The sequence below is a fragment of the Bactrocera oleae genome, chromosome 6, assembly GCF_042242935.1.
Source record: "Bactrocera oleae isolate idBacOlea1 chromosome 6, idBacOlea1, whole genome shotgun sequence".
Classification (NCBI taxonomy): Eukaryota; Metazoa; Arthropoda; class Insecta; order Diptera; family Tephritidae; genus Bactrocera; species Bactrocera oleae.
In genome coordinates, this window is record NC_091540.1 from 62,140,585 (window position 1) to 62,150,435 (window position 9,851).

General features: G+C 33.6%; 1 long non-coding RNA gene across 1 annotated transcript; it reads right to left on the reverse strand.

Annotated features, from left to right (window-relative positions):
• Positions 1 to 752: 752 nt before the first annotated feature.
• Positions 753 to 1,802, reverse strand: LOC138857790 (uncharacterized). The gene is made up of 2 exons (XR_011396974.1): positions 1,551 to 1,802; positions 753 to 1,477 (listed from the first exon to the last, which is right to left on the reverse strand). It is a non-coding gene; the product is annotated as an uncharacterized lncRNA (long non-coding RNA).
• Positions 1,803 to 9,851: the final 8,049 nt, after the last annotated feature.

Here is a 9,851-nt window from a genome sequence, read left to right on the forward strand (position 1 = left end):
CATGGGTTGGAAAGTCTTTAGTTTGAACAAGAGAGTGCGCCACAAATAACGAATCTTGATTTTTGGCTTAATGTACTAACCTTAACTATTGTATAATACTGTCAACGTTTCGAGACATTTCATCAATTCGTTCTCAACATCATTTATTTCAATCACGAATTTTTACAAATGAAGAAGCTTTGCTCGCGTCGAATGCCGTGTTTTTGGTCGTGGCTTGTTCAACCTCTGATACGACCGATAAGTTAAAGAAACTTCGCTATGAACTATTCACCAACTCACGGTATTCACCAGCTTTGACCCTCAGCGACTATTATTTTCTTTCGTGGCTTGCTGAAAAATATGTTTTAACTCAAATGAGGAGGAAGATAGTTATAACACCTTTAAGCTTCACACTATCGAGTTCGTATCGAAATGGCTCTAGATGGAGATTATCAAACTATATTTTCATTCAAACCAACACATTTTTCTTTTTTTGTTAGGCCAAAGACTTTACGGTTCATGTGGTATACTGTGTGTGCATCTATAACATCGTAGTCAAACATGGCAGATGCCGTTCTCTGAATATCTTCCATAGCACCGCATTCTCCAATCTCTCAGGAATTGGCTGTTTGTGAGGAGAGGCAGTCCCTAGAAGAGATAAACTTAAAAGTGAGTCGATATGGTTATTATTTAGCCTATGCATCTTTAATGTCTTTATCTGGACCGAATACTTGCCATCTCATCAAAACTGAGGCGTACTGACAAAAACAAAATTTCACGCATTTTAATACAAATATTTAATTCAAAATAGGCTGCTGAGCCAATACAAGCATTTTAACCTTAATTCAATTCTCCATATATTTATCATAAGTCTTGACTTAGATGTCCTTCAGTGTCTTCAGCGAATTTTGGTTTTTTCAGTTTCGGTGTTGGGGTGTATAGAGTACATAGAGAGATAGCTCTTTTTTAGACGCCCAACTAACCGTCGAGCAAATAATACAATAAATATTATTATTTAATGAACAGTGAGCTTATCTCAAAGCCGGACCGTCTGATCTTTCTTAATATTCTTGAATTTACGTTGTCTAAGTGTGCAGTTTATCTCTGTATAGATATATGGTATACTTTCTAGCTTAAGGCACACACAAATTTGGTGCTCAATTTAATTAAGACCAAATCAGCCCTTTCGCCTTCACCTTTCCTATCAGCACCTCATATTTTCGAATATTTTGTATTTCTTGTCGTACATTATCTAATTCCCATTTGATTTTTATTTATTTTTTTATGCCAGTATATATTTATTTGTATGTACGTATTTGTTATACTGCAGCGTCTGTTTGTTTGCACGAGATACATAATACTTCGTAAGATTTTCGTTCCTTTGGGGCGTGAGTCACACAAACAAGTTTATCTAACCTGACAGCTTCTATGCTTTTGAAAATCTCACGTTTCAACTGTAATAAACTCAAACGTTTTCTTTCATAATTTGCACGGTAAACTGTTGAATGACACAAATGAATTAAGATAAAAAAGTATTCTTCTTATCAACTTTAAATATTTGTTGTACTTACTTTTAACAGTTTTGCGGTATTTAGTCAGTCAATTGTTTCAAAAAAAAAAAAAAAAAAAAAACTATGGGCCTAAAAACTCTCTCTAGATATGAATATATGAATAGTGTGTCTGTATGTATGTATGAATGTGCAATAACTTTTAGCAGAGACTTGCACAAAACTACAACTTTCCACTCTCTCGACATTAAGCAAAAATTCAGTGCTAGAATTTTAAGATAGCAGCGCGACAACACAAAGATGCTCCAGCGAGATAATACCAGAAAACCACAGGTGGCAGGCTATTATAATACTTTCTTTATATAGGCTCTCTAAACATTTTTTTCTCTCTTGCATTGTGCCTAATGTTTGCTACGTTGCTGAAAGGGGAGGTCATCGAAAAGACAGTTAACTGTAAGTAGTCGCTCTTAAGTCATTAACAGGCTCCCGATTGAATGCGAAGGAAATACCGCTAAAAAATCTCACTCAGAAAGATATGAGCGGTAGTGCACAGTTTCTGATGATCGCGTGAACCGATGCATTTAACTTCCGCTCTATGCTTACATATACATATGTCCGGTGATCCAAATAATGTTCCCTGAATTGTTCTTGATTGCCCCTTGACTAGCCATTTACCTCCAAGGTCCACTAGCAGTTGCATTCATTCAGTGGAAAGCTACTGTTAATTTTATATAGGGCCGCCACAGAGCAAATATGCAATATCTACCTACACTTCCGCACATTCCACTTACTGTCCCCGCGCTCTAATGCGTTTAATATAAATATGTATGTACAATACATCAATTTTTATCTTCCCTAGTACACATACCAAACGTCAGAAACTCCAACCTTCCGGTTATTTATATGAAATTTTATGCCGAAAATTAATAAAACCAATTTAAACCTTACTCGAACATTCATATACTCGTACTTCATACAATTTAATGTTTTTCGTTCATGCCTTGCCATAAATTCTGTTACCAAGTTTACAATGTATACAGCAAGGCAATTTCACAAAAAAAGTGCCGTTATTTTTATACTTGCAACATGTTGCTACAGAGTACAGAGAATAATAGTTTTGTTCACCTTTTTACCGATGAAACAATGTTAACTGTTGTAAAAGTTTTCAATAATCAAAACGACATAATCTAACTGCAGCTGATTGGCCGTCTGGAAGTCCAGATTTGAATCCATTGAACTACAGGCAGAGTTGGAAGAACAAGGCTTTCTCGATACTCCACAGAACTTTGAAGAGTCTCAAAAATTCTTTGATTCTAGCAGATTCTTGAATATCCATAAAAATTGCGCAAGATGTCATAGATCAATGGCCGAAATGCAGTTTTTCTAAAACAACAGACTACCATTTACTTGAAAGTACTTCTTGCGCATACAACTTTTTTTGGATTCTTCTTATCTTGAAATACCCATACAGTCGACTGCAATATTGAATATATGCTGGTCCTACTAATGCCTATAGTTGTCTCAATCTCACGATATGTAACAAGACAAACTTGCAACATTAGTTTACTCACAGCATCAATAATTTCCGGAACCAAAACTGATTTCGGACGATCTTCACCAAGTTCGTCTTGGTGGAGTGATCTACGACCTCGATTGAATTCACCATACCATCGACAAACACTGGTCCGTGATAGAGCTTCGTCGCCAAAAATAGAACTAAGTTCATCGATACACTGTTCCTGAGTTAATCCACTTCGAAAGTTTTAAGAAATAATCGCGCGAAAATGTTCGCGATTTACAATAATAATTTCATTTTTTGGCCGAGATGAATATTTTAAGTTACTGTAAATAACACAAATAGTGCTCGTAAGTCAAAACGTTCTGAGTAGTTATAACATAAAAAATATTAAACTTTACGATAAGGTTGTGAGTTGCCAGATTACAACACTACGTTTGCCAAATCCCGAAACTTAAAAGGCAACCTACGTATATGTATATTAATTCACCAATAACATAATTGCCCGGAGTTTAAGTAAATACCCTCAATGTACGCATTAGAGAAATCGAAAGGTATCAATCTTAATTCAAGCAATTAAGCTTAGACAGTCAATAAATTAAATTATTTTATTAAATATAAGTACTTCGTCAAATGAAGTAGCGCGCCGTTTGAAGTAGGTGGAACTGATTGAGAATGCATATAAATAGTTTATGAGTGTGTGTTTGAAAATATTCACACCTTTATCAGATACAACAATTGATAAGCCAAATTAAAGTGTAAATATACCAATCGAAATTACTGAAATTACTGTTTATTGTATGTTCAATAACATTCATCCATCAAAGACATCGCAAATCTATGGAATTCAATCAGTAATCTATCAATAAAAAATTTTGTATACTCTCATTAGCAAATAAATATTTATGTTTGTTCGTAAGAATTAGAGTCTCTTCTGACAGGCATATTAAGATTATGTTGTTGCAATGTGTGGTAAATGCTTTAAAGTCGAGAAGCAAACTATTTTCATTTTATTTTTGCCACCATTACTATTTTGCTTCAAGAGTTAGACCATTTGGTCTCATGATATGAGTTCGATCTCTGTTCTGATCAAATAAAATAATATTTTTCTTAAAACAAATATCTTTACATATATCTATTAACTAATCGAAACCGGCTTAAAACTTTAGCCTAACCCTTGACCAGATAATAGCAAGGCACACACCACAAATAAGAGGAAAAGCTCATCGATTATTTAAATACATATTTAAGATTTATCTGAATGACTGCTTTTATACATAACACATGATTATATTTAGAAGATATCGGTTTATGCATCGATTTTAACCGATGTTACTAGAAATATATGGAGTAATCTATTCATCTAGACCCTTAAAACTGATTTAACTGTAACCTTTGGCTCCGGCTGCACAGTTTTTGCCTTCCAAAGAAGCGAAATCTGGTAAAAGAGACAAGAGTGTACCAAATTCATAATTTTTGCATCAATAAATGCTAAAATTTCTCCTAAACTCTGTAGCAAATATTTTAAGAGCGCTCCAAGAACCGGAATCACCGGCAACTGCAAGGTGATGAGCTTACAATTAAGGCCACTCTTACCTCATCATTTAACTGTCAATATTTATGTGACTGCAAGATTTTGCTAACACAGTTCAACCCACCAGATATTAAAGAGCTTTTTTCCTTCGGAAAGTTTCAACTTTCTCGATTTTGATTAGCATCCATGCTCTAAGGTTGAAGTGGTCTGGAAAAAGCAATGTAGATTTATCTCAGCTTTCCTCTTTGATTAGTTGCGAGACTAAGATTAAAGCCTTGAATCTCACTCGTTTAGCCATTCGTGGGAATTATCGGCAGACAAAATCAACCGCTTTGGAAAAATTTTTAAGGATTCAAAATGAACGAAGATTACGTCTACTTCAAAGAGGGTTATATTTTGAATATATCTATATTGATATAGAACAATATCTGATACAAATACATAAAACCTAGCAGCTAGAAACAGAAAAAGGTTTACAACTAACCACATCTATCCATGATGATCTACGTTCTTTCTTGTTACACACAAACAACTTATTTTAGTGACTAAACAGTAACAACCTTCATAAAAAGTTATTTTTCTTTAGTAAGGTAGACTGGAGTTGTTCCAAAATTTATTTACACACTTATAATTGTATTTTGAGACCACGAACGTCATAGCCATATAACTGAAAGTGTGGACCATATTTTGATTAAATCAGTAATTAATCATCTTTGTTTAAACATCTCTTAACCATATATGTATACGGTATACATATGTACTGTATATATTTATGTGCGGAGATAACATAGACGTAGGCAAGCTAGGATTTAATATGCCCGATGTCAAACGCGGTACACGCTAACACCTGGTTGGTTTCATAGATACTACGCACACACAATAAGTGCGAGTACACAGTAAAAAAATCATTAGTAAACAATAATTTAGTTACTTGTTATTTATTATTCTGCATATTGCAATTCCAGTTACTAGATTTCAGGCATAGATACAAAGCTACGCACATAGAGTTTATGTACAATATATCGAGTAATTAATGTCAATATTTGTTTAAAACTATCATACATGAATAAAGGAAATTCATTAGCGAACGCTGTCTTTATTAATTCCGAACATTTGTTGTTGCTAATAAAAGAAAAATATCCCCAAATATACAGGGTGCACATTTTGATGCACAATAAAAATTTATGAATCACATATAAAACATTAACATAAGTAATGTTCTCACAAATCACATAACGAAAAGATTTTCAAAAAATCCGATAGAAAAATTTCGGAATTTCGCAGAATATTTATTGGTAAGAACTAGTCTAAAACGTGAATGATTCCTTCAAGGGATAAAAAAAAAACATATTTATATTGCCGCTTGTGAACCCCCACCTTAACATAACAGTTATTAAGGCGCTTCGATATTTCAGTTTGAGCGTAGCAATACTTTTTGTTATTTGTTGTTGTTGCTGTTTTGCATGATGTCCATATTTGTCGTGTTAATTACACAAATTCTACGTTTGCATTAAAAACAATAATGCTGTGGCGTAAGCATCCGGTGTGTGTACTCACTACCACTTCTGCGATTCTTTATTGTGTGATCTAAATTTAGATTCACCTTTCACTGTTTTCACGCCTAATTACTTTATAACTACATATGTATGTGTGTTTGTGTGCGCAAAGTAGCAAATAAGCTAGGCATACAGAGAGGGATTAACGGCGATGGACGTCATGAATTTTCACTAAAGCAGTTGCATGTGATACAGTTTCTTTAATTAAATTGTTTTGTGCTTTCATGGCGCATATGTTTTGCGATAAGATTATGCTAAATAATTATAAAAATTATAGTGTTCAATAAGCCGATAAAAGGGATATTTATAGCAACACTACATCGTGGTTACGGAGAAAAAATTTTCCTGCAATACACCGACGAAATACGAAGATAAAGTAAGCTTTTAACCACAATAGGTGATCAAATGCGATCAGTGTTCAGGATTTTGAAACGGAAAGAATCATCATTTATTACCGACCAAGAACGGCCCCACAGCTGGTTGGATTAAACCTTCGAATATAGATGAGAATTTTGATTATGGTTGCTAGTTGCTATGTTTGTTTCTATATCAATATGCAACGTCTACTAATATGGATGACGTGATTTTGACAGTTTTTGGCGGCCATGTTTATTTACGGATTTGTGCCAAATTTTGTCAGTTTGTTCAGTAAAGTTTGCCATTTCATTATGTCACGTTTCATTTCGGTACAACGCTTGGAAAGCGTTATATATAACACGATGTCGGCTGACTTTTTTTCCCGGAATTTGCACCATCTCATGTTTCATGTCTAACCATGGACACATAACGTGTAAAGCTTCGAGAAATGGCCCAGTCAAATGGCCGCCAAGATCATTGGATTTAACGCCTCTGGATAATTTTCTCGGGGGTTTGTTAAATCAAATGCTTACAACAATCAACCAGCAACACTCGAGGAACTCGAAGCCGTGGTGGCCATTTAAACCACATTTTGTTCAAATCATAAATGGCATACAATTATCTGCATAACAAAAAAAAAAAAAAAAACACAGAACCCATTTTGACCAAATTTGAGTGTTTAATTTTATTATAACATCACGTCGTTCTTGTTGGTAGACCTTACACTTATAAAATATGGATTAAAAACCACCGTTAAAATAGATTTTTGAGGGTTCGTAATAGGTGTGCACATTTCATAGAATTTTTTTCGTCTTGGAATGTATATTGAATATTTATTTCGAGGTTTAATCATACTTTTGCCAGAAGTTGCGCTCGCATTTAAAATGTTTAGCTCGAAAGACTGTTTGTTCCGCTTGTTAAACAATGGTGTCGGGAATTTATGTGTCGGGATTTCTGGTCTGCATGGGATATTTTTTATATTATAAAATATTATTCGTTTGAAACTCACCATCCTTAAAATAGATTTTTGAGGGTTCGAAATAGGTGTGCACATTTCATAGTTTTTTATAAAGTTTTTGGAATGTATATTGAATTTTTATTGCGAGGTTTTATCATACTTTTGGCAGAAGTTGAATGCGTCCATTAAATGATTGTCGAAGGGCGCCGCTGATTAAGTCAAAGATCAATCAATGCGCTCGGATTTAAAACTTTTAGCTCGAAAGACTGTTTGTTCCGCTTGTTAAACGATGGAAAGAGTCAAATAAGGATCGTATTCGTTTCGCGCTGGAGACTGCTTGCTATTTTCGGTACGCTTTTGTTGACTCAAATAATGCTTTGACGAGCATCATACTCGGCGTTACCATGTCGCGTGTCTTTGGCGCTTTATTGCACTTAGTTAGCACCCCTACGGCGTTATAAAAGTACATACATATGTATGTAATTAATGTTAAAATAAAGTGTGACTGCGTTTGTACTATATTTATGTTTATCTATTTTATAGCATCTCCTAATAAACCAGATTAGCAAGTGAAAGTGCGACTTATTTTTATCTTTATTAGCCAAAGTATGGACGTAGTATTGAAGTAAATCCGTGAAGTTAAAAATATATCTATGTAAATATTTATATGAATGTACGTGTAGTGTGTATTTAAGGATTTTCATTATTTCAAAGTAACATCTGATAACGTCACACTTATAAAACTGAGTGAAAGTGTTTAAGGTACCCCTAAAGACTGGAGTCCATAAAGTAGTTATCTGATTTTTTATGGAAGCTAAAACAGACAAATCTACGACTATTTGCCTATACACGTATATCTATATTTAATAATACTTAAATATTTTTGTTTGTTTAACAGTTAGAACTAATACCAGTAGTGAAAAGTATTTCACACAAAAACTCTCAACTCAGTGTAAAGTAAGGAGAATAATAATTCTGTAAAATATATTCTATATGTACAAAAGAGTTCAACAATCAATTTCAATAGCTTTTGAATTGTTGTCTACGAAGATAAAATGAGTCAGGTAAAAATGGAAGTATGTATATATGTATATACTGCGAGTACAATTGATAAAAGTATATTTGATCAAAAGAAATAACCAATGAAATGAGAAAGTGAAATATTTAGTATAAAGTATGTATGTAATCATATGAATCGTAAGCTATATTTTTGCATCGAGTTCGCAGCTGAATGTAGTGTTAAAACCATTTACCGTTATTATTAATTAATCAGAATTTTTTTTATCATATTTGTAGGACCGTTTAGGCAATAGGTGCCTGTATATATGTGCATACATGTATGTATGTACAATTATAAATTATTTCAGTAATATAAGCATACAGTGAAGGTCGTGGAATCAATGAAGACTTATCTTAAATTAGATTATCTATTTTTAAGGCAAAAGATGTGCATTAAAATACGTGAAAATGTTGGTCCGGGTTAAATTTGATCGTTTGGTATGCAATGTTTTCAAGAGCACTAGTAGACTCTCAATGACAATCCTAAAGCTTAATTTGATATGCACATTTTCTTCAAGATATATTCTTCAATTAAAAATAAATTTCCCATTAAAATAATTTAGTTTGTTATTTTATTTAATTAATAAATATAAAAAAAAACAATGTACATTTACAAAATTTATTTCCGAGGACGTCCGAAAAAAGGTATTTGGCGGTGAGGAAAATTTTTGTGCTTAAAATTATCTCAAATCCAAAAACCAAGTCTATTATTATTAAAGATGAATATAGATAATGATCGAAGGACTACTGAAAATTTTCATTTTTGGTAAAATTGCGGCTTTCCCAAAAAAAATTTTTTTTTTAAACATTTACACTTCCGAGTGGCTTACAATATCGAAATTATTATCAACATTCGATATATAAGCAAAAGACATCGTTTATTTTTTAATTCATAAGTGAATATAACCCCTTAAGAAATACAAATCCGGGACCGTTCCTATAGTAGACCAGAAAACCTTGAAAACGTTGCATTTGCTGTTGTGGTCGCATAGAGTTGTTAGGGTAGCACTTCTTGGGCCGACAAAAGTTCGCATTCGATACGGTTACATATAAAAAAAACTTCCTTGGGAACATCGGCAGTGAAGCTACTTGAAATGTGCCATCTAATATTACAATTCGCATCCCACGACAGTCGGGTCTACGTAACCGGAACGGACCGGTATTTTTATCTCGCCAAGGACTGTCAACTCAGCAGAATTCTGCCGCTACAAAAACAACTCGATTGGCATTTTTTCTATTACAAAAACAAAAGAAATCCTGTCGTTCAAAATCACATTGATCCTTGTTAACAATCCAAAAATGCCTTACCGTTCTATATAGTAAGTTAACCAACGATTCTCGCGGATTTTGTGACGCTAGAGTGTTTCCGTATATATGTAAATCC